The sequence below is a fragment of the Apostichopus japonicus genome, chromosome 7, assembly GCF_037975245.1.
Source record: "Apostichopus japonicus isolate 1M-3 chromosome 7, ASM3797524v1, whole genome shotgun sequence".
Lineage (NCBI taxonomy): Eukaryota > Metazoa > Echinodermata > Holothuroidea > Aspidochirotida > Stichopodidae > Apostichopus > Apostichopus japonicus.
Window position 1 is genome coordinate 4,417,813 of NC_092567.1, and position 25,425 is coordinate 4,443,237.

At 38.9% G+C, this 25,425-nt stretch overlaps 1 protein-coding gene and 1 long non-coding RNA gene across 14 annotated transcripts in view; one reads left to right on the plus strand and one right to left on the minus strand.

The window, feature by feature from the left end:
* The window catches only part of LOC139969978 (NLR family CARD domain-containing protein 4-like), a 585,990-nt gene that overhangs the window by 305,512 nt on the left and 255,053 nt on the right, over window positions 1-25,425 (minus strand). The gene's annotated exons all lie outside the window — the stretch shown is intronic.
* LOC139970139 (uncharacterized) lies at window positions 3,967-8,451 on the plus strand. The gene is made up of 3 exons (XR_011794040.1): window positions 3,967-6,071; window positions 7,193-7,297; window positions 7,566-8,451. It is a non-coding gene; the product is annotated as an uncharacterized lncRNA (long non-coding RNA).

Here is a 25,425-nt window from a genome sequence, read left to right on the forward strand (position 1 = left end):
CGCCCTCCCAGGAAATGGTCAAGCCACTCCAGCGCCCCCACTGACAAAATCCTGGCTACGCAACTGTTTGTACCTGCAGTGTTAGAACAAACTTAAGTCCATTCAAACAGATATGTAATCGTCGTGTAATGTTTATTCGTAACGGTGATCAACTTGAATCGGAATATATATCACGCTACTCATATTATTTATTTAACCTTCCGTCACTCGATATTTTCATAACAAACAAACTGTTAACTATATTAATGATATAGTTATCTGTTGATACTTTGATCCTGTATGCATATACGCAGGTACGTAGCTAAGGCCTGATGATTAGGGAGGGGGGGGGGGGTGTAGTGGCTGAAATTCCAACTGGATGGGTTTTGGAGCCAGAAAATTCCGACTGCTGCCTTTTACCCCCCTCCCTGTACTACTCGTCAACATCAAAATGGTTGAACGCGCACGTCGCGCGCGGAAACCTTTCTCGATACATTTGTACCCCTGGCCCTTACTTCACACAAACTTATTAATCACTCTGGTTAAGCAAGTAAGCAACTAAGTATAGTTATTTACTTGAAGGCTACATAGACTACTGACTACAAAAGCTATGTTAATGTAACAAAGTTTTTCTTATGTTGATGGCATTTTTAAGCTTCCGTATATTAGCTTTGAGTGTTCTAATTGCATACCATGGAGAAAATGTATATCCTGAACTTACTTGAAGCTAGCGAACAGGGTCAACCCACCCAATAGCAAAATTAATACGTAAATTAACCGAATTGAAGCTGGCGAACGTTGAGTATTAAAAACCATACCAAGTTTTGTATGGTAGAGTATAAGGATAGCAAGATACAATTTCTCAATGTGACAAAGAAAACTTGGTAAATATGACTGATTAAAGGTAAATTTTGACCAAAAATTTTAGGTCACTCACAAATTACAAGAATATGTGAAAATTAGATTGCGACAGTCGGAAAAATTAGAGTGCAACAGTCGGAAAAATTAGAGTTCATCAGTCGGAAAAATAAAATGCAACAGTCGGAAATCTCGACAGTCCCACTATCGCCATTTTTACCAATATAGCCACTTCCATGCATTTACTTATGCAAACACAAAAACTAAATGTAATAACGAGGGGGCTCCCTAATTATAACAGGGTGCCCTCTCGAAGACAGATGTCTAATTACATTACGGAGCCAGGCGCGTAGCCAGGAATTTGCCAAGGGAAGGGCGAAAATGTAGAAATTTTTTTCAGAGCCGTAGATACGGCATTGCACACTATCTAAGCGTAGCGCCACCATGGGTTGGCGCGAAGCGTACAAGAACATTTTGGCTGAAAATGCCTCCCAGATCGCTGGAAATGGCACTTCCCATGCCTTGTAAGTTGCATCTTAGCATTTTCTCTTTTGAAATTACTAGCGATATCATAAAAACATTAAAAAAAAAAATAGGCTCAAGGGGGGGGGGGGGTGCGGCTGCCCCCTTCGCCCCCCCCCCCCCCCCCTTGGCTACGCGCCTGCACGGAGCTCTATATGTAACAGTTCCCTAATTACAGCAGGGAGCTCTCTCAAAGAAAGCTCCCCAATTATAGCAGGGAGCTCTATATGTAACAGCTCCCCAATTAAAACAGGGAGCTCTTCTCGGTGACAGCTCCCTAATTATAGCAGGGAGCTGTATAGTAACATCTCCTCAATTATAGCAGGGAGCTCTTCCCAGGGACAACTCCCTAATTATATCAGGGAGATCTTCTCAGTGACAGCTCCATATTTAAAGCAGGGAGCTCTCTAATCTCCGGCTCCCTAATTATGATTAATTAATTACAATTATGATATATACTCATTATATATTATGACAGATCCAAGTTATACCAAAGAACTCAGTGACAGCTCCCTTTCTTTTCAGTGTGTGACAGTTCCTTGTAAGGTATGGAGCAACACAGACACTACATTGTATGGCCAGATAGTCACGTACTACAGCTCTAAAGTGGAGGACACATTCAAACCTGTCCATGGATGGATTTAGTTAGGAACCTGAACCTTTGCAGAATGACTAGAGGCGAACTAAAGATTTTATAAAGGAGAGGATGATGCCCTGTGGTCATTCAAGCCGACTATCACGTAGTGGTTCTGCCCCCCCCCCACCCCAATAAAAGTTTAAACGTCAATTGGTGCATATTGAGGCGCATTTAAAATATAAATGTTATCCATATAAGTAGCTCTAAACGCAAGGATTTGCTAATAAATACTTTTTGAGGTTGAAAAAGGTTCGCCCAACAACCATTCGCCCAACTGCCATTTCGCCCAACCTTACCATTTCGCCCAACCAGCCTGGTCATTTCGCATAAACAGCCTGGTCATTTCGCCCAACCAGCCTGGTCATTTCGTCCAACCAGCCTGGTCATTTCGCCCAACTAGCCTGGTCATTTCGCCCAACCAGCCTGGTCATTTCGCCCACACAGTCTGGTCATTTCGCCCAACCTTGATTAAATATGATACTTTAGTAAGGAAACATTCGGGAATTTTTAACGTTACGGGATACGAACCGAATATTAAGGAAACTTGAGGATGGATCAGTGTTTTAGGGGTTAGGTTTGATAAGTTTGATAGTAAACGTTCGGGAATTGTTAACGTTACGGGATACGAACCGAATATTAAGGAAACGTTAAGTCGTGGTTAAATTTATTACATATGTGGTTACATATGTGGTTACATTGATATATTATATCAATCGCAGTTGGGCGAATATTATATCAATCGCAGTTGGGCGAAATGGTTGTTGGGCAAAGTGACCAGAAAGCGGTATAATTATTCACCGGCTGAACGCCATAACAATTCCGTGAAGGACGACGGTCGGTCGACCACCCTTCCCCCCTCCTCCTCCCCCTCCCCCTTTGGCTTGCCATTGTTTGTAGAGAATATACCATACACAAGGGTTATCGTTAACTGTCGTTACTTAATATATTATAATAATAATAATAATGAACCGTACTTATATTGTTGACAATTGTTTACGACAGGTTCTCTTAGTTAGTATTGATTGCCTATACAAGCTATATTATGTGGTATGACCGAATGACGTCATATTTACCTACTTTGTATGTAATGGGTCAAAATGCTGACTGGAAATTGAAGAAAACAATCGTCCCAACCTTAAACTTAAATGACTTCTCACATCACTTTACAATAGCAAGCCTAAAAAAGAGTCTATAGCAAGGGCGGCGGAAGCACTTTTAATCTGGGGGGGGGGGGGGCACCAACGTCGAAGGGCACTTTGCAGAAATTCGATTGGACTGATGCAGCCTGATATTTAGTACCCTTCATAACTCTTATTGTATTATCTTATTTGCATATACACATTACTCCATCAACGCCACCTCCCCCCCCCCCCTTCAAGGAAACAATGCATACTAGCACTGCAGTATCTAATGTGCAAAAAAAGTCCCTGCACACGCGATCGATACATGCATGAAAGAAAATGAAATATGTCAAAAAACTGAAAAAAAGTAATTTTCTATGTGTTTTTCAATGGTTAAACTGATATTATTATGATCAATATTATTGTAACGACTTTGCCAATAATTCTAACCAATTTGGAAGGGTTATAACACGGCAAATGATTGTATGTTATTGGCATGCGATGTAATAACCAACGCATGCCTATATGATATGCACATTAACATGGTGAACGCGCGCGTAGCGCGCGAAAAAATTTGGTAATATTTTTCGGGCAAGTCGTTACAGGCCCCCCAAATCAAATTGGGCTCCTACGCCTGTGGTAGTAAACATTTAAAACTTCCCGAAATATTTCATTCGACGTGGGTTTCGCTTTGTAAACTCTTTTTTTATTTAGAAATTTTTATGTAGAAAAAGGGCACATTTTTAATCTGAGGAAAAGTGGGGGGGCACGTGCCCCCTGTGCCCCCCCGGTTCCGCCGCCCTTGGTCTATAGGTAGGGATTGCTAGGGTGTAATGGACCTTCCTTCACTGAAAAAATAAACTAGTCAATATTGCCACGGACTAACGTTAAATTAGTCTGTAACGTTAGTCAATGCACACGGACTTGCAAAAGTCTTCGTTTCATCGCTGCTTCTTAGTCAGTTTACACTGACTAAGGAAAATATAATCTCAGCTTAGTCGGTGGCGACGGACTAAGGTATTTTAACCCATGGACTAAGAACTATACGGACACCCGATTTACGCCATAATCGTAGCTTAGTCGGTGTCGACGGACTAATGTATTTTAACCCAATTCGATTCACTTCAATTTGGAAACCGAGAGGCAACGGCAGCTTGCTGGACTTGGCATAGTTTCATACGATCACTCTAAGCAACTTTCAACCGTAAATCACCCAAGAAGGTTTTTAGAAGAATGGAGGTATTAACTGCCATCATCGCCGTACCTGTTATTCCTTTAACTTGAAGGTAAAATTAAAGTTAATTGTTAGGCCACTGGCACTAGTACTGTATTATGGTTAGTGTAACGCTACCGTTGCCACGCTGGCGTTTCGCAATACACAAGTGCAATGACAGTGAGTAGCCTATAGGCTTCTACTGGGTACTGCAGTGCATTCTCAACACTAAAGTGTGCATTCTAAACACCAATTAACAATGTGTTATGTGTGTATTGGGCTAGATTGAACAGTGGCACATAATCTTCTAATTTATTCCCAAACAAATGCTGGAACTATAAGTCTCAATAGTTTATTTGAAGTCTACACTCATTTGGTAAAGATTTCCTGTAATTTCCCATGTGAATCTAAATGGGTAGGCTTTGTGATATTGAATAAGCAAGGCTAGACCTTCAAACGTACAGTCACAGTAGGCTGAACAAATTATGTTGGCTAGTCAACAGTATTATATGTTGCGAGCAGTCAGGATGCACGCTTCAGTTCTATTTAACCTTTTCATTTATCATTTCTTAGTATTTAATTTCCGGTCACGCCCAGGAAACAATTGCGACATTCCTTCACGGTCGACTTGTTTACTGTAAGAAGTATTAACCGTTTTTTCTCAGGAAAGCTTGATAGTCTGAAGTTATTATAACATGTGCTTTTAGTATACTGCCAAAAGAGTAAGTTGTTGTATTTGTATTGATATTTTATGTAGAAGTAACGGAAAATTTAGTATGTTTAGTTTGGTCTAATTGCACGTTTTTTTTTTTCTGTCCAATGTAGTGCAGGGTTGACTTGCGCGAATTCAAATTATTCTGTTTATGTATATGTATATGCATCGATTCGTAGATTATGATGTTTTTTTTGACATTTATTTGTAATTCAAGCATATCTGTTTAGTAGCAAAGTTTAAAGGTTAAGATTAATTAGTTTTCTCTTTTTGATCCTAGATTGAATGAAACTCATTGACGTAAATTATAGATCAGATGATACAGTTTAACGCAGTTGCTAAAACTCTGGGTATTCTCTAGTCTTCGCCGGTCCATTATATACTTTAGTACTACTAGTAAGACTAAATCAAAACGACCGAAAGACAAACTTAGTGTAACAAAGTACTGATTCTCCTCTAGCCTAGGTCTAAACAGGCTTGTTATGTGAGCAAGCAAAATAACAACTAAAAACAATTAGGCCTATAAATAAGTTGGCTCAGTGCATTTCTGTTTCTAAAATTTTATATTTTTAAAGATCATAAAAACAAACAAAGATTTAGCCCATGTTTTATTATCTCTGTATTCTGGGCATTTGATTCTGGTTGCAATGGTGATGACACTCTCGTTCAAATTTTCAGCTTTATACAGTCTGCTTCAAACTTTGGGATTGTTTTTTGAGACTATAGTGGAAGCAAATCTCACATAACTTTGTGGTGACAACTTTATTTAATTTTTTTTTCAAATGATGAATACTTTGCTGTTTCTTTTTTCCAGCAGGAATTGAAAAGCCAAATATCTAAGTCAAGGGTGAGGTTTCCTGTGATGAACGACACCAGTGTGGAGGCAACAACAGAAGAGGAGAACTGTGTTATATATGGCTTAAAGACATGTTTTAAGATGATATATTGGTACCCTTCGCAGAACAAAAGAGTTTATCCAAGAGTCCAAAAAGCAAAGGAACAAGTACCATAGAGAAAAAAGATGGAAGAGTGAGTTTAACTATTGTACCCAACTGTTTAATGATATTAAAGATACTTTTCATAACCTGTTTTAAAAAAAAAACAGTCTAGTATATCATTTACGTGCAAGCTTCATAAGTTTGGTCAAATTTTCACTGATCTGTAGAGCGGGAGTCCAGAGGGTTTGGTTAGCTGGGAGGGTAACCAATTGCCTGGTACATCACAATGTTCACAATGCATTCCTGTATATGAAACCTGACGACTGGCAAACCGACTGTGGTGGATGTGGCTGGGAGAGCAATTTTAAAGTCACCTAATAGCTAACCTAGATCAGCTTTCATGGTAACCACATCAAAGTAAGAACAATGTGTCAGGTATGGCCCCAAGAGCAACAAATGACCATCGCCAGTAATTATTGGTGGTGGGGTACCCCTGCCAGTGATCAACAATTGACCCCTCACGGCTGACCTAGGTCAGCTCATGAGGTAACCACTTGAAACCTACTGGAAAATGTTGGTTAGGACTTCAGATACAAGGGATGGGCATTGCCAGTAATTTTTATTGGTGGGGTACCCCTGCCAGTAGACCCCCAATATGCCCATCCCCTCATTGACCTAGGTGAGCTCATGATTTGACCAGTTGAAACCTACAGGAAAATGATAGGTATCACTTCATATGTAAGGATGGGCATTTCCAGTATTTTATATTGGTGGGCCACCACTGCCAGAGTCCGCCCATCCCTTACATATAGAATCCTGTCAATCATTTTCCAGTAGTTTTCAACTGGTTAAATTATGAGCTGACCTAGATCAAAGGGGGGGGGGCATTTTGGGGGTCTACTGGCAGGGGTACCCCCCCCCAATATAAATTACTGGAAATGCCCATCCCTTACATATAGAGTCCTGCCAATCATTTTACAGTAGTTTTCAACTGGTTACCTCATGAGCTAATCTAGGTCAATGGGGGATGGGCATTTTGGGGGTCTACTGGCAGGGTTACCCCACCAATGTAATTTGAGGGACCTAGATTTAAATGTATACCTCCCAATATGTTATAAAATTTTAATGTAAATGTATATTTATGATAATGTGAGTTATCATGTGCTATATCTGTATCTGTGCTTACACGTATATCATATTTTCTGTTCACAGGTCAATAATGGTGCAGATTTTGGCTTCCTGAAGACAAGTGGGAGGCCATTTGTAGTTAAGAGAAACACTCTTTGTTCGTGAAGACTTAACTGGTGTCGATTTGGGGTACCACTTTCAAACGAAAGTCATGAGGATCCCTTGCCCAAAATTCAACTTTGCATTATTGTGCAGTGCTATACTTTTGCGATTCATGTTTGATCCATTAACTTGTCTTAACTTTGTTGGAATAAAATCATATTTTCAGATTTTTGTTCACAGTGATTTCTTCTCTATCTGTCGAAAGTCAGCCTTTGTAGACATCAGAAGTTTTATCAGAAATAAATACTGCCAACGTACACATTTTTTGTGTTTCTTCTGCTCTCTTTTCTTTCAGTGATGCTAGTCAGTGAAACTAGTCGGGTTTAATTCTTTCAGTGATTCTAGTCAGTGCAACTAGTCAGTCGATACCGACTAAGAAAGGTTAGTCGGGAGAGGCACCATCCTGACTTATGTAAAACCTGCTATAAACTAGTCGGTGGCTCATATAAATTAGTCGGTAAAGACCGACTAATGTCACCAACTAATGTAACTGACTAATATACATTTACCGACTAAGAAATTGTTGATCGACTAAGCTGACGGACTAAGATGACCGACTAAGAAATCCAACTGACTAAGGAATAAATTAGTCGGTATAGCAACTGACTAAGGCTATGTTAGTCGGGAGAGGCACCAGATGGACTAACGTTATGTTAGTCGGTGAACCAATTTAAGTTTTCAGTGTTCAGAAGCAATCATTCGATTTATAAAGGGATTTAATTGGTTTTCTTGGTGGTGTCCGACATAAATGATACTGCTATGGTTGAATCTTTTTTTCCTGATTAATAACAAATTTTACTCTGCAGATCAAGGTATTTACGTTTTCTTTTTTTTAAAGAATTCCTCAAGCGGCTGAGTGACCAATATATTAGTGAACTTTGTATGATGTATAGGGCCAGAGACTGTATGATTCGTTTCTGTCCATGACGTATACCCAACCATTCATAATTCATGTTCGCCTTTACATACAGAACATTTACGCACAAGGTAATTTAAACCATAATTCACTGAAAATGATGTATTTATACCCTCTCATGTGTATGTATCTGGTTGATGATTATTCATGAGATGCTGATTATATTGTTTACTGTTTAATACTTAAAATCCTCTTTTTCTTTGTTTTTCGTTGTTTTTCATTCCCAGCCATTTTTCTGTTGTTCATATATCAGGCGCGTATCCAGGGGGGGGGGGCGTTGGGGGCGCGCGCCCCCCGGGTAAGAAAAAGAGGAGAGAAAAAAGAGAAGAAAAAAGGAAAAAAGAGGGGGGGGGAAAGAAAAAAGAGGTGAAAAAAGAGGAGGAGGAGAGGAAGGAAGGGAAAAGAAAAGAAGGAGAGAAAAAGGAGAAACGGAGGGAGTAGAAGATAAACGCCAAGACAACGGGAAGAGAAATAGGAACAGTGACATCATTATAGCGCTGATCCCTATTATATACACATGGCTGGGTAGCCAGTGACGGATCGAGGATTTCGGAAGGGGCGTGCGCCTCACCCTACCCCTTACACCGACAACTCCATTTTTGACGTTTCCATTTTTCCTCTCTCACTAATGTATTTATATATGTATATATACTATATATGGTCTATCATAACGCGTGTGTGCATGGACGCCTTAAACAATTGTGCTATGAAACCAACTGTGGCTGGTCTCGAACTCGTCCGAGTCGCCGGGGAACATGACGCAATTCGGGAATGGGGCGACCGCCGCCGCCCCCCCCCCCGAGCATATTTTTGTTTTTATGATATCGCTAGTAAATTCGAAATAGAAAATGCTTAGATGCAACTTACAAGGCATGGGAAGTGTCATTTCCAGCGATCTGGGAGGCATTTTCAACCAAAATTTTGTTGTACGCTTCGCGCCAACCCGTGGTGGCGCTACGCTTAGATAGTTTGCCTACAGGCTTCGGCCATCCTTTGGCAAATTATCCGCTAAGCGCCTGTTCGAATTTTCGAAATTTCGAATGGGGGCGTGATGGTTAAAGACCGTGTTTGTTCTATCTTTCCTTACATTCAGTGCATAGCCCTGTACACGCAGTAGCTTAATATCATGGAATTGGATTGCGTTGAAGATGGAGTGTTCTTGTGACGTGAATTAGTATAATAACACAATTAAAGGTGATATTCGTTGTACCGACAGACCGAATACCTGGAGTGTCAAAGGGAGGTGTGTGGGTCTGAAGGGGCGACTGGAGGGAGGAAGGGGAGGGGGGGGGGGCGGAGCATCATCACATCTTTCTTAGTTCACTTGTTAGATCAAGATATTCTTCAGTGACGACGACACCAGCTCCACTCATCAACGATTGTACTTTAATACATTACTGGGTCATTCGGCTTGATCCTTTGTTAGCCAAACAATGGGAGGTAGTCAAATGTTCCATTTTTAATGAAATTCATATTTTCAGTAAACGTTTGGTGTCGACATTTCTAGATAAACGTCAAAACTTCATGAGAAACGTTACAATTTCTATAAAGCGTGGAAAGTTGCGATATCAGTCTAAATTGTTCTATAAGAAAAATCAAATATCAGAAATAAAACCACAAAATGTCAATATGTAAAATCGTTTTTGTTCTCCAAAATAATAGTCAATAGTCGAGGTATAAGCAGGGTTAATTCGAGCAAGAATGTTTTAACAAAATTTTCTGGGATCAATTTTCCTTCTGAGCAACCCTCATATATTATATTGCGTACTTGGTAATAACAGTCGGAGCGGATGTTGCCACCTGGTACAGCTAACACCAACAGACACAATGAAACCCAGACAATAATGTTTCATACTATAATGTATACCTCTATTATTACAGTTTAGATTCTTTCAAGGGGTGGCAGACATATATTTGAGTGTCTACTCCCCTCTTGTAGCTACCCTTCTGCTCCTCCACTGCCCTCCATTATGATACAAGATTAGTCTCTGTACAGAGTAAATAAATCTTTGATTTTGTATTAACGTCATATTTGCGTATTGAGAGAGTGGAAGTACACCGGTTTTACACTGAAGTTCAGTTACTGCCCAGTGTATATGACTGGGGGTGGCAGACAAATACTTGAGGGCCTATCCTCCTCCCCTAGCTACCCCTCTGCTCCTGCCCTCCATAATGGTACAATATTACTTCAGTTGCTGCCCAGTGTATATGACTACTCTTGTAGATAAGAATTGCCTCCATAGCATTGTAACAAGAGCTCACTGAAACACGACATTCACAGGACCCGAAGCACTTGATAAAGATGCTTCGTTAAACATCGGTCGTTGATTATCATTAGGCTTATGTCTAGAATGACTATATAAGCTGCTGTTATACGCGTGACATGAGCGAAAGACTTGTGACTTGACTTGACAAACATTGGCTTGATGAAAACACTGTGATAAACTCGGCTCAAAGTTCAGCTTACAGTAACATTTAAATCAATAATGTGTCATCTATTGTTATTTGATGATAAACTACTAAAGGAATAGATGATTTTCAGTCGTATAAACCAGTGATTTCCATAAAAAAAACGAAACGTGTTTCACAAGTTACATATCAGAACATGAGAAAAGAGGACTTTTCAAATAACAGGGCTTCCCGTACTTTAAAGGTTGTTTGTTTTTTGCTTCTTAATATGAATATACTTATTCTCGTATCTATATTTCGTTATCATAACCTTACTATATTAATATGAACATATATTTTAACATCTAACCTCCCTTTCGTAATCAGGAACTTGCTTGCCTATTATTATCGCTATTTACTTAGCCTGCACCACAAACTAAATTTGTAACGTATACTTTACTACCGTTGTATCACAGTCACTGTTAACACAACAAACAAATACAAAGATCTTACGAAGTTTACCCAGTGGTATCGTATAATTGTTTCATATTTAGTTGATATTATCATTATTACGATATATGACTAGATATCTTTTAAAGATTGAAGATAAGATGTTTCAGTTCCATTACGTATTACATCATCTGGCTTTAAAAAGACGGATAACGAAGATTCAAGTTTTTTTCGAAAAGAGGGACATATTTTAGATGCGTCCCGATGAACTTTTTAGGGTACCTGTAAAGGGCAATCAAGATAAAAATATATTGTCCCTAATAATTGGCCTTTTCTAAAACAGATAACGAAATAATATTCTGAAGCTAACAGTACCTTACATGTTTCATTCTGGTTATATAAACGGCATATGATAATACTTGATACGGTTCCCGGACAACTCCCCCCTGGACGAATTCCCCTGACGATTACCCCCCCCCCTCGGAGAATTCCCACTCCGTACAATTCCCAACTATGACAACTTCCCCCGGACAACCCCCCCCCCCGGACAAATTCACCAGGACAATCCCCTCCTTGGAAATTCGACGATTGATGGGCAGCCGATGTAGGCAGGGTTTAGGCTTTTAGTTCATTCAAAATGGAAGTGAACCTAGAACTAACTGCAACAGGAGATTTCCATTTTTCATATTGTTGTCGTGTCCCCACTGAATATTATATCCAATTAACATGAATTCAAAATGGACGCAAACGATTATTTTGAGGCTCTGTAAAAGCTCATTAACGATTGGTTTTACACCCTCAACATATATTACAGGAAGATAGAAACATGACCACAGACAATCAAACTGGCTTATTGAAAATACACTTTGACGTACCTACATACCTGTCAACTCTCCCGGTTTTACCGGGAGACTCCCGGTTTTTACCCGAATCTCCCGGCCTCCCGGTTTCATGTTCTATTCTCCCGGTTTTTTTAAGTTCTACACTTGCGATATTTCTGAAAATAGCCAACAATTAGTCCTATGCTTAGTAATTCCCCACAGTAACTCTGAACAGGAAAGGCTATATTCAGTGTAGTTCGCAAGAACAAGACAGACAGTCGGTCAAGTCTCAAGCTTGATGGGACTCTATCTAGCATACTAGCCATTAAGTCACAGTCACAGTACCCAGAGTCCACTGACCCTGTTTCAAATGGAAGCCTATTATAGAAACCCTGTAGAAAGCGAAGCGAGCTGCTGTAAACTACAACAAGAAACACTGATTGGATGATTCTCTCATTGTATTGCATAAGTAGACTATACTTATTTAGGAGTATTTATATCATTTCAGTTGAAAATTACCAACCTCCCTATTTTCCCCTTGTTCTCCCTGTTTTTTGGCCCTGAAAAATGTTATTCTCCCTATTTTGGAGTCAAACAGGTTGACAGGTTTGTACCTATAATGTCAAAACCTAGATATGACTCAATGTGACGTCATCAAAACTAAAAAATGAGGCGGATTGAACGAAATCAGGCTGTTTTAAGCAGAGACGATATGATATTATATTTAGTGTGGTCAATGGTTAAATCCAGATTTGAAAAAATGTTGCGCTACGCGCGATTATCTTTTCTCTCATCGCAGCTTTAATATACTGTAGTATGGTAGTTCTTTATGCAGCTTCAGTGATTTACTTTGAGAACGCGAAGTAATATTAGACTTCAATTCTTTGTAGTAGCGTATTGGGCATTAATGGCGATCGGGGGGGGGGGCAAACTTCGCCCCATGTCAACAGTTTTAGTTCAGTTTATACGGGCCCAAACCACATTTGGGCGCCCCTATACCATTGCGCCCCTAACTATGCCACTGGTTCTTTGCTAGGCAATCCTTTCAAATAGCTGGTAAAACAGATATCACAAAGATGATAAACAGTATATAGACTACATGATACTGTTGAATAAACAAACACCATCAGTATTTTTATCACGCCCCTGACTTACTGAAGTATGCTACTGTTGAATGCATCATCAGAGCGTGTGCAGAGATGGGGGGGGGGTGCTTGGAAATGTTGGCTAAATAATGAAGACACTTTACTACAAAAAATGGCAAAATATTGCCCCATGTTGCATGTAAGCACACTTCCTTATTAACATATCTCACTACATTTCATCACATGTTGGACCCAACTCCCTCTCTGGAAATTTCTGACCGTAACACAACATAAATGCTACGGGCCGGGAATGTAGTGTAGCTGGCTATAATGCATAACAAGAATCTAGAGCTTCGTGATTCATTGCCTTTGGATTTGAAGCCAGATATAATTGTTTGACCTACCTCTGTTGACCTAAGGTGACATTTGACTTTAACCAAAAACAATAAGAATCATATGTTTAATATGGGTAATCCACCGCCGAAGTATTATAACGATCTGAACTTGCGTCATCCACTTAGAGTGGTTACAATAGGCGTCATAGACACACACACACATGCATGCCTGCACATCTTCCTTTTGCCTCTGGCAAGGAATCAAAAAGTGGTTCTGAGCAATTTTCAGCGAAATCACATTTGGCCACGCCCCTCATGAATATTGATGAGATGAAGTAGGTTTATAACCTACACATGTTCCCCATCTCCCACCAATGCCACCAAAGAAGTTTGAACAAAATCGGAAAGACGGTTGCCGAGATACACTGTAAAACCCAACACGTCAAGACAACTTGAAAAAGTCGAGGTAACCCGCTGCCTTAACTTTTTTAAGTTCACTCTACTAACCTAGCCACTCCATAAGTAACACTTGACAGTAGTGGTTACAACCAACTCACTGGTTTTACTTTGTTACACTATATGTTCATCAGTTGTGGCAACAGATATCAGCAAAGTCCAACAAATTTAATCTTTATCTTTTTTTGAGAAAAAGCTGGGCAAGTTATGGTAACTAAAACTTTAGAGCTGATACAGCATAGCCTTTCCTCTTTACACTGACAAGACCAATTCAAGTTTTGCCCACTTTCAATTATCTCTAGAGTTAACTTTTAATATTTAAGTTGACGCTACTTGGTATATTCTAGGCAGCGGGTTACCTCAATATAATTGAGTTATGACACCAGACAATTTTAGTAAAGAAAACTATATATTGCTAAGTTAACAACACAACTTTATTTTCAACCTCTGAAGCCAGTAACAATGTACTTTAACAAGGAAATAGAAGAAATAAACGCATAAAAAGTGCCTAATACTTTTATCGGTGGAAACAACGCCAAAATGTATCAATAGAGAGATACAGAAGAACATACTGCAATCATTCATTTCCATGATTCATTTAAGATAGTAAATACCAATTTCAAGTGCATGTGTTCTTTGGTATGAAATACAGAAGTAAAATTAATATGTTATGGCTGCTGGAAATAACCAATGTTGTTAAAAGCCAAGAAGTATGAAGTAACCACTCCTCTCAGCCATTTACAATATGATTGTTTTAGCTAAAGACTTTAATTTTGTGGCAAATATTTATATAGGTGAATCATAATTACATCATCATGTAAATAGGCAACGATGCTCAAAACACCAATGTTTCATTAACTAAAGGAATGCACTTAAAGTTGTCGATAGCAAAGCTATAGTGATGCCACCAATTGTTCTTGCATCTGTTTTTATGACAAAGACTAGTTATGATGATAAGAGCATTGTTCAATTGTGAAAACCAAGCATAGAACAGGAACTTCATCTTTTTAATGATATGAAAAATTTCTTTTCAGGATATTTTGATCCCTTATATTAAAAATTACCATTAAAAACTAGTTCCCATGAAAGCTAAGGATATGTTTGGGGAATCACATACAACCTTTCATCCTAGAAAGGGGTATATAAAATCAAGCCAGGGTTCAGCAAATAGCCCCTGTTTGGTCCTTTGTACAAAAACTTACATTTTAATCATAAGATAAAGCAACTCTGTAAAACTCTTTTAATAATCTGAGAGGAAGCACAACAGTCTTTGCTCATGAAAACCTGCATGCAAAGTAAAGTCATCATGAAAAATGTTTGTTTTTTAGATCTCTACAGCAAAGCACTTTATTTTTACCCATTTGGAACACAAAATACTTTGAAAGAATTCCATTGTCAATCCCTGTCTTTTGCCAGTTTTTGGATTCTTCAAACACTTGTATTACTGTGATTTGAATAGTTTCATCACAACATAGATATCTGATGCATTTTCCTTTATCAGTATATATAATATTAATACTGACTTCCTGTAAATGATTTCACAGTACATCCCTCATTGGGCTCATTAGGATGAACATGTTTGTAAGTTCAAATTTTGCAAATTATTTCTGAAACATATACTATGATACCAATCACATTGATGCAAGCAAGCTGATAGAAATTCTCCATAACTAAGCAAGTACAAAGTGATTATTTGACAAACAATGGCTCTGAATAAAAATGAAAATGTAAACTAGAGTTTAAGCCTGATAGAATTTTTTTCAGACATTTTTGGACCCTTCCAACTCACTAGAGGTGTGGGCTATTATGTCATTTCTCTGCCTGAAGAAAACATCGGCATTTCATAAAATTAACTTTGTTTCGCTCTTTGATTATTATAATGATTATTATTAGTGCCTATTCACCCAATCAACAATTCTTCATAAGTTGAAATGTAAAAGCAGAGAAACAATTTCCCATGGCATCCTGTTCCATATTACAATTTGCTTCACCACATTTTCAAGATTTACCAAGAAACAAGATAATTACCAGTCAAATGGAGTTTTGCAATATCTCTCTGGACCCCACATGAACTATTTAAACACTTAAGATGCATGATAACTATGTATGTTTATAATGGAATGTAATGCCACAGGCATGGTTTCAAATTGTTAAGAGGGTTATTTAAGTAGCCTGACGGTTTATTTTTTGTTGATAAATTACACTAAAACAGCAATATATTAACTTCTTTAACTAAAGAATATTATTGTTTAAGCTGTCATTAGCAAAAATATTCAGCAATCCCTTTTTCTTTAATCTATATCCAGGACACAATTTGTACTTACGATGGATCAAATAAACCAATAATGTTGTTAACATATACAGTAGAATGCAAAAATGAAACAAACCAACATTAAAGTAAATTTCCTCCAAGGTGGTAATAAAAACTGTAAGAATTTTGACCAAAGGTGACCATATTTGAATTTCTGGTATATTTGGGGCAAATATAGCTTACCTTTATGCTACCAAAGGTGACCATATTTGAATTTGACAATATTTCCACCGTTCTGTCAAGGTGTTGGTCTAGTGAAGAAAAGAAAGTGCTTTCCAGAGCAAGGTTGCTTAACCTCGAAAACTCAGCCTTCAACTGAAAGAATAAACTGAGAAATGTAGAAAACAATATTTAGTTAAGTTTGCCCTATGAAAAGAAGATGGCTCCCCTTTGCCAGGTAGCAATATTATAGAAAGCCATTTCCAAGGTGAGAGTATAAATGCAACTTGTAAGTGCATTTGTCGATTGTAGTCAACTGCCAATCGGAATCCTGGGTAAGACATATAATATACAGTTATTAACTAATTTTACCGGTATTTAGTGCAGATATTAGTTACCAAAAACAATAGTAATGGTGACTGACATCCATGGGTTAAAAAATACATCAACCGGCTAATTACTGATCAGATCACCCTGTGGCACCATAGACCACATACTTTGTATCTCTTTTTTTTCTGTATTTTACCAAAATTTTATACATAAGAAATAAAACATCTCTAACACTAATCACCCACTGTGATTACTTTTACTACTCATTATACACTGCAGCTACTATATCATGAAAAATACAAAACAAAATGTCCAATTTTAGTGAAGGAGACAGCACCCCCAATAAGTTAATGAACAATTAAGGAACTTACTTCACTGTGAAGAAGTAAGGCGGGCATCTTCTACCATTTCGTTGACGGCTGGCGCATTTAAGACCAGGTCCTGTCTACGGTATGCATAGGTCCTTATCATCATTTTTTAAATCTTGTCCATGTCCCTGTTTCTCTTTTGAACTTCTGTGCAGAAGTTTTCTCAATAAGACTCCATACTTGTTGCATCTTCTCCAATTGGAATGTCTGGTAAGTAATTTATTTCTGCTCTCTTTGGTTTTTTGTGTTTTTATGAAGACGTTCCAGGGTAGGAGCACTTCCTTGAGTTAACGTTTAGTTCCATGCAGTCCAACTTTCTCATTTTTGCTCTAAGATTACCCATCTTAAATTTGATGCTGTTAAGCATTTCATCATAGCCAGAGGAACTTCCCTTTTCAGCCAAACAAGGATAGGTCCTCATGCTTGCTTTTGCTACTTCAGTGTATTCCATGTGTGTTGGATAAGCTTTGTACTCCCAAATGCGTTTAGCAATCGCATCAAGGAACTGACTTTTGTGATCTTTGCTTAAGTCAAGGTGCTTCTTTCCTTCTGACAGATACTTTCTATTACCGTCTTCAAAAACCAGTTCCAGCTCTGGGCCTACTTTAGGTACCTGAAAGACCTCTGGCCAACACCCTTGTCTCAGTTTGGCTTCTACCGACTGTATGTCATCATTTGAACTAACACTCATAGTGTCATGTGAGCTTCCGAACGAACCGACAGATGACAGTGAGGGTGTACTACTCCAATAGCACTGATCTTCAGCAATTTCAGTGTATATCACTTGGAAGATGCACATGTCTCTGGTAAATCATTTGCATTAGTCAGATTCACCATCTCACCGCCAAAGTCTGGATCAGCATATTGCAAAGTGAAACTGCCTTCAAGGCTTAACTTATCTTTCAAAGTTTCCATACGGTTTTCAACAGACTCTGGACGTTGCTCAAGGGACACCTTCTGAATGTCCTTTGGTGACAACACTACCCTCAATTTGTACATAGTATCAATTTCTGATCAATCCTATGCATGAAAATAGAACAATGTAAGGGAGTTAGAAGCTGGCTATATCGTTTCGTACACTCCCCTTAGAATTACAGTACTGTACCACATAGTAATATTTTAGCAGTAAGTGCAACAACCCATTCAGCTGCAGTATACCACATGTACTGCATAAATATGCAGTATGGCAGCTGATCTACTGTACATCTACTCTTAGCTACTTGCATGGGTAGATATTTTGCATGTAAATGTCATCCAAGTACTGCATCTTTCAACGTTTAGTAAGGCTCATGCTTTATCACAGACAACTCAACTTAGGGTAACTCCTATTGTTCTTCATGTACAGTATATCTACAGAGTGTTTCAACACAACCACTTTAGCTTCTCTGATAGTGTAGGAAGTTAGAGGGTAGTAATCTTTAAGATTACCTGGACAAACTACTTGATCATAGTTTTCAGTCTCTGTCACTTTGTATGCTCCAATGTGGCTTTGAAAATAGATTTATGCAATTTTACTACAAGCCATCCATTGTTTTTATCAACAATAATAGTTTGTATATTTGCTAGTACAGAATGACCACTATCACTGCCAATCACAACAAACATATCTCTAAATTATACCTCATTCAAATTTGCTAATCAGTACCATGTATTAACCACATGAGCTCATGCTGATGAACCGAATGTTTTACTCCTTTGTCTCACACTGTGTAACTGTTAATGGTTAGGCCTATCTGTAAAGCTCTATAGCCTAACCTAATGCACAGCCTACGTTCAACGTGAAATGGAGCTTATAAATTTTTAGGCTAGGCTGTTGAAATATTTTGAATATTTCTAATCCAATTCAATCACGCATATAATTTCATGCTGCAAGTTTTAAACTTTGACTTGGGCTAATTTTAACAACATATTTCAGATTCAGTCGAATCTTTGCGAATATCATTACTGTATTGAGCATTAATCATTCCAAATACGAACCGTAAATCTCCAAGACTTGGAAAAGCGGGCCCCTGACGTATGTTATCTACTTAGTCGATAAACGCGCGCGAGCGATCACTTACCGGTAATTTTGTTGCAAATACGCATAGTCTTCTCTTTCCAGTCGTTTTCATGTAGAAATGTTTTGATACTCGACCATCACAAGTTGAAACAACGATATCTTCGTACGTTGATCTACGTTTCCGCATAAAACTTACGTAAATCATGTTGTAACGCTTATTTTAACATTATTGAGTCATCCTGACTGTCATAACCCTTGTTCAGAAAGCTCATCTACCGGTTGGGTTTTACAGTGTATGGGCATTTAAAGAAATTGTTCGAAGCCCCGCCCACTCAGGAATATTAATTAGATTGGAACCACAAACAATAGGGAATACTTACTCACTCTGGGTAATCCACCACCCAAGTATGGGAATGATCAAACCCTGCGTCATTGACTAAGAGTGATTACGAGCATCTTTCAACGAAATTACATTTGGCTCCGCCCCTCGGCACCTCCCACCAATGCCACTAAACAAGTATGAACAAAATCGGCCATTCGGTTGCCGAGATAAGGAGTCCGTCTACTTATGAATATTAATGAGATTGGCCCCCAAAAACGATAGGGACCATCTACTCACTATTGGTAACATACCCACCAAGCATATGAGACCGATCGGATCTTGCATCAGTCATCGTGATTACAAGCTGGCGTCACTAAAACAAAGACAGACACACACATGCGTGACTGCGAAGTGGGCAGAAAATGTTAAGGTAATCCAGCTAACATGCATGTGGAAAGAGTAAATAATTCTCACAGCAACAATGCGCGCGAAGCGAGCCAAATCTATTTTCCACAAATTTACTAACTTGACGCCCAAAATATTTTCATAGTAGCTATAGTATACACAATGCACGCGAAACAAAAAAGTGTTTTGGTACTTTGTCTCCTAAAATACAGTCGTTTTGCTATTTAAGCTTTTCAATTCAACGGTGTTCATATGTTTTACTACATTGCAAAAGTATTACATTGGTAGCGTGACAGGACGAAAGAGGTAATTCAGAGCTCTATGTAAGTAGACCAAAGTATACCAATATCTCACACCTGTATGTGGAATAATGAAGCAAAAGTCACTCTCTACAGGGCAGCCATGGTTAACACACAGAAAACGGAAATAAATCAATATATCCGCACAAAGATACACATTGTTCGTATCAGTAACCTCGCGATTATCTTTTTCTCAGGTGAGTTGGGCCTGTTGGTTGTGCTACTATAAAACACTATCGTACACACGCACAGTTTTTATTGGTAAGTAGCGTTACAAAATCGTCCCAATTGGGTTCTCCCGATTGACAATTATCTGTGGGCCAACTGTCCGGGGGAAATTGCCCAGGAGGGAAATTGTCCCGGAGGGTAATTATCCGAGGGTAATTGTCCGGTAAGGAATCGACTGTTGAAGGCATAGTGGAAAGGATTTGTCCGGGGGGGGGGGGAGTTTTCTGGGATTGGAATTGTCCGGGTGGTAATTATCTGGGTGGGAATTGTCCGGGGGTACTTGTCCAGAGAGGTAATTCTCCGGGGGGTAATTGTCCAGGGAGAGTTGTCCGGTCACCCTTGATACACAAAATCAGCAAAAGCCACATACACGGATGTCGTGTATGGAAGGTAAATGTTACATCCAGTCTGCATATGTGATCAAATTTCCAAATAACTATAGAACAACTGTGGACAAATACGTGTCATTGAAGTGCGCGGTGAAGGTGAAATTTAGTTAGTTGTTGATATTCAATGGAGGAGTCTTCATTACCGCAACCTTTTTGACGTTATTTCGGTCACGAATAAATGAGTTCGGCGTTTGGTCCTTTAACGTAGACCAAAGGTTGGATATATTTCTTAACAGTACTCTAACTAGCAATCGCCTGACATATAGCTAAGAAGTTAGGTCTACACCATCACATATTATCCGGACAACCAAGCTCATTAACGGTTGTCAAAGAACGACTCACGCATGTTCCGGACCTGACAGAGAATACATGCCCTGGACACTGATTGGTCATCTTGAACAACATGGTAACGTTACTGTATCCTCGTCATAGAAATTGAATTAGGAAGAATGCTGACACAGTTTATCGCCGCTTGTTTAAGCAGTGAAGCCTTGAAATATAATGAAGGCGCTTTGCAGTGTACGCCAAAAAGCCAGATCATTTGTAAGACTGAATTTGATTTTACCCGTTTTTCGAAAGAGTAGGTGTACTTTGCACAACAGAGACATGTTATTGCGACCAGAGTGTTAAGTACTATATATACTCCTGACGTAAGAACCAACTTTGAAAACATTTTTTTCTCTCCTCAAATGACTCGAGTAAGTGGAGTGTTTGTGCAACTTTCATTGTATGGAAAGTGTCATTTCCGGTATCTGAGAGGCATATGGCAAACATTTCATCCTGCTTGTATTATTTTAGTGATCCACTCAAATAGTGTCATATAGTTGTCCCTGAAAAATGCCGTGAAAAAGCATGCCTCCGTCCTCCCCACCCCGTTACAGCACACACCTATAGCCTTAGTGTAATACTTCCATATTAGCCTGTGCATGTAGTTTCCAGTTTAATGTTGCAAAGTGGGTATAGTAACCTATTTTCCTAGTATTACATTGTAAGTGATAAGCCCAGGACATCATAACCGTCATCTCATGTTATTCTGGCATGTTGATCTATCGTTAGGGATACAGCTTTAAGTAAAATGAGGTGTTAACATTTTTGTTATTAGGCTTTAGTCATATCGCATCCGTAGCCGGTCTAGGGCCTAGGCTAACTATATCCAGGGTCCAGTGAATATTAATACAGCTGCTGAGCAGACGACGCTACTAAAGTAATAAGATACCTATGTAATTGCTTCTACTATCGCTTCCTAAGAATTACCTAGGAACTACAGACTACTGCCACATTTTTGGCATCCAAATGCGGCGCACGATATCACCATTTCGAGTGATTAATGTCAACTTTATCACTTTAGTTATGTCAAAGACTTAGTGTTTGTATTACGCTCCGTTATTGTCTTCTCGTACAAGCAAAGCGCCACTAGTACGATGAGTGGCTTCGGTATATATCGCATGACGTCATTCTCCCTACTTCAAATTCTATGATCCTCGCCTAGTTAGCGAAATTTTACGAACATACGGTGATTTACACCGAAGGCCTGATGCATGATTAATCTAACGAATACAATGTAGAACTAGTCTATTATTGAGCAAATGTAACACCCTCCGGTGTATTAAAAAATCCTTGGTCGATTTCCTGGCCCTGATTCATAATTCAAGACATGTGATATACGCCATATAGGCCTGCGTACAGAGCAGCTAGCTGTGGAAACTGTGACTGTGTAGTGTGTATTATATAATACCATACCATTACGGGTTAGCTGTTTGTGCAAATAACACCGATCGCGAGTCGCTGCGGAAAAATACGATTAACATTTGTTGCTGGCGACTTTGTTTGCAAGATGTTTTTTAAATCAAATACGTTCAACTGTTACCTATCTTGTTCAATTCGAGAATTTCGAACCAAAGTAGAGAATTTTACGTATTGTTTTGAAGAAGTATTCTACTCAGGGGGATCTTTGTTCTTTACGTGTGCCAGTGCAGAATTAACTGTTTGCCGCAACAGTTCTTTGCTAATCTGGGTCTGGATTTTTTCCTGCGTGGCAAACCTGTGAGTTTGAGATTGCTATGAAGAGTGTATGTTCAGCCGGCATTCACAAGCTAGCCATGCGGATGATGGAGCGGGCTAGTTTTCTCAATACATGTAGCGTGCATGCGCACTACAATAGCTAGAACGGCTGTAAATTCTGAATGTAATATCACCTTCCCCTCCCCTGTCTGGTAGAGATTTCTAGGGTGTATTGGACCTTCTTTCAAAAGCCATCATTCGGTTTCTAAATGGATTTTATTGTTTTGTTGGTCTTCTACATATATGGTACTGTCATGGTTGAATCTTAATTTGTTCATTGTTAATAACAACGTTTACAGTGGCGTAGGAAGGTATTTTTGAGTGGGGGCTGGAGACTGATGCCCGGCCTGGGGGAGGGGTGTCCCCCTCCCCTTTGGATTTTTTTTTTGCATTTCCAGGTGGCCTCAGATGCAATTTGGTGCAATTTAGCACATTTCAACACCCACTCCATTTTGTAAATAATTTTGAATATTCACCTGGCCTTACATGCAATTTGGTGCTCCAAATGAGTTTTTTTTCTCATTTGGAAATGAAAAAGGGGTTTTCTGACTTGCGAAGCGGGGGCCGGGGGGGGGGGCGGAATGATACTTCCGCCCCACCATATTTTTCACTGGGGGGGGGGGGGCTGGCGCCCCAGCCCCCCGGTTCCTACGCCCTTTAACGTTTATTTGACTCTGTATATCAAGGTATTAAAGTTTCCTTTTTTTGTTTAAATGCTTCGTCTTAAACTTAATATAAAAGATCGAGTATATTTTCATAACTTATTTATAATTCATCATAATAATAATACTAATAAAGTAAAGTCTGTATGCTATTGTATGCATTTAATCACATGTGTTAATTATGACGTACATTCACATTGTATCTTAGATATAATGGTAATGTTAAGTCTCATTCTTTATACATTTCATATTGCATTTATCTTATTAAAGGAAGAGTTTTTTAACCAGGGGTCTTTCGGCAACCGCACCTAACCTTCATTACCACTCTGCCTAGATAATACCTCTGTAGTGATTACAATGGTATACTGGTATAATTCAGCTATTTCTAACAATCCGTTGTTACATCTTTCACCATCCTCCACCTTTACAGGAAAAAAAATCAATTTAACCTAATATGTCACAATTAACCACAACAATTACACCAAGAATGTTGGAACCAGACAAGCACTTTGAGGATCTGCAATAAAACATTACATAATTATAATTAAGAGCTGATCAACGATTGAGGAATATGCACAAATGATTGATATTCCAAGATTTGGTCTCTGCAAATACAACCTGTATGTGTAATATATGCATTTCTTTTTTGTACCTGCAGTGGTAAAGAACATTTGAGTCAATACATAGCTATATGTTATGTTCGTGGGAGAGGGGAATGGGTTAAATTATTTTCATATCCCTTGTAACGCCGATACAAATGAGAATATCGATTTAAAAGTCAAACATCACATCAATAACCGTGCACTAAAAGTCACTTATGTTACACAATTCATAGTATTTATTTAGCCTTCCAGAAACCATCACTCGATATTTACATAACAAACTAACAGTTTACCATATCACTGATCAGCTGATATTGTTATCTATTAATACTTTGATCCAGTACAATGCTATCTTCGCGTCTTCTATACTTCTACGCAGCGAAAACAAAACATTGATCATGACGGGGGGGGGGGGGGCTTAGTGTAACACCAAGGACCTCTCTCCGTGACAGCTCCCTAATTATACCAGGGTGCACCCATTCTGACAGCTCCCTGGTAATACCAGGGGAATCCTTTTTTTTGTGACAGCTAATATTAATATCAGGGAGCTTTGTTTGTGACAGCTCCCTGATAATACCAGGGAGTTATCTCTGTAACAGCTCCTTTATTATACCAGGGAGTCCACTTTTAGACAGCTCATATTAATTCTATGGAGCTCTTTTGTTACAGCTCCCTAAAAATACCAGGGATTACTGTATGCACCAGCTGCCTATTATACCCTGGACCTCTCTGTGACAGCTTCCTAATTATATCAGGCAACCGTCCTTTTTACAGCTCATATTAATTCTAGGGAGCTCTGTTTGTGACAGCTCTCAAATAATACCAGGGAATTCTTTCTGTAGCAGCTGCCTAATTATACGAAGGACCTCTCTGAGACAGCTCCCTAATTATACCAGGTAACCGTCTTTGTGACAGCTCCTAGTAATATTAAGGAGCTATGTTTGTGACCGCTCTCAAATAATACAAGGGAGCTCTCTCTCCACCTCTCTCTCCACCCACCTCTCTCTCCACCTCCACCTCTCTCTCTCTGTAAAAGCTGCCTTATTATACCAAGGAGCTCTCTCGACGACAAAACAGACCCTGTAAATTAATAGTGACATTTTGAAAATAAGACGTTATGGACATACAACAGTGCCTTTATATTGTAAATTAACATTCACTATTGGTTGTATATAGAATAACAGTTGAATGCATTATAAACTGCATGATGCCAATAATGAATAATTTGTCTTTAATAGTGGGTATTATGACACCTTTGCATGAATGCACAATTACAAGTTATCACCGTTCTGTATCAACTAACCAACATAATATTCATAACAAAAGTGCTACCAAAATTATGCGGGTTATATTCTCGTTTGGTGCAGATTTCTGTGTTGAATTATGCGCATCATGTTTCTAATTAATTTAAAAGTTGGTAGAGTTACTTCATTTTATATCAAAGCATGCGTTTACTGGTTAAAAACTGTTGTTGTTTGGGCTAAAATTAACGTCAGAGTGTTCACTATTTTCTCAAATACACAGAGTCGGTATATGTAGTTGCTCTGAAGCATTTACTAAAACTAAAAT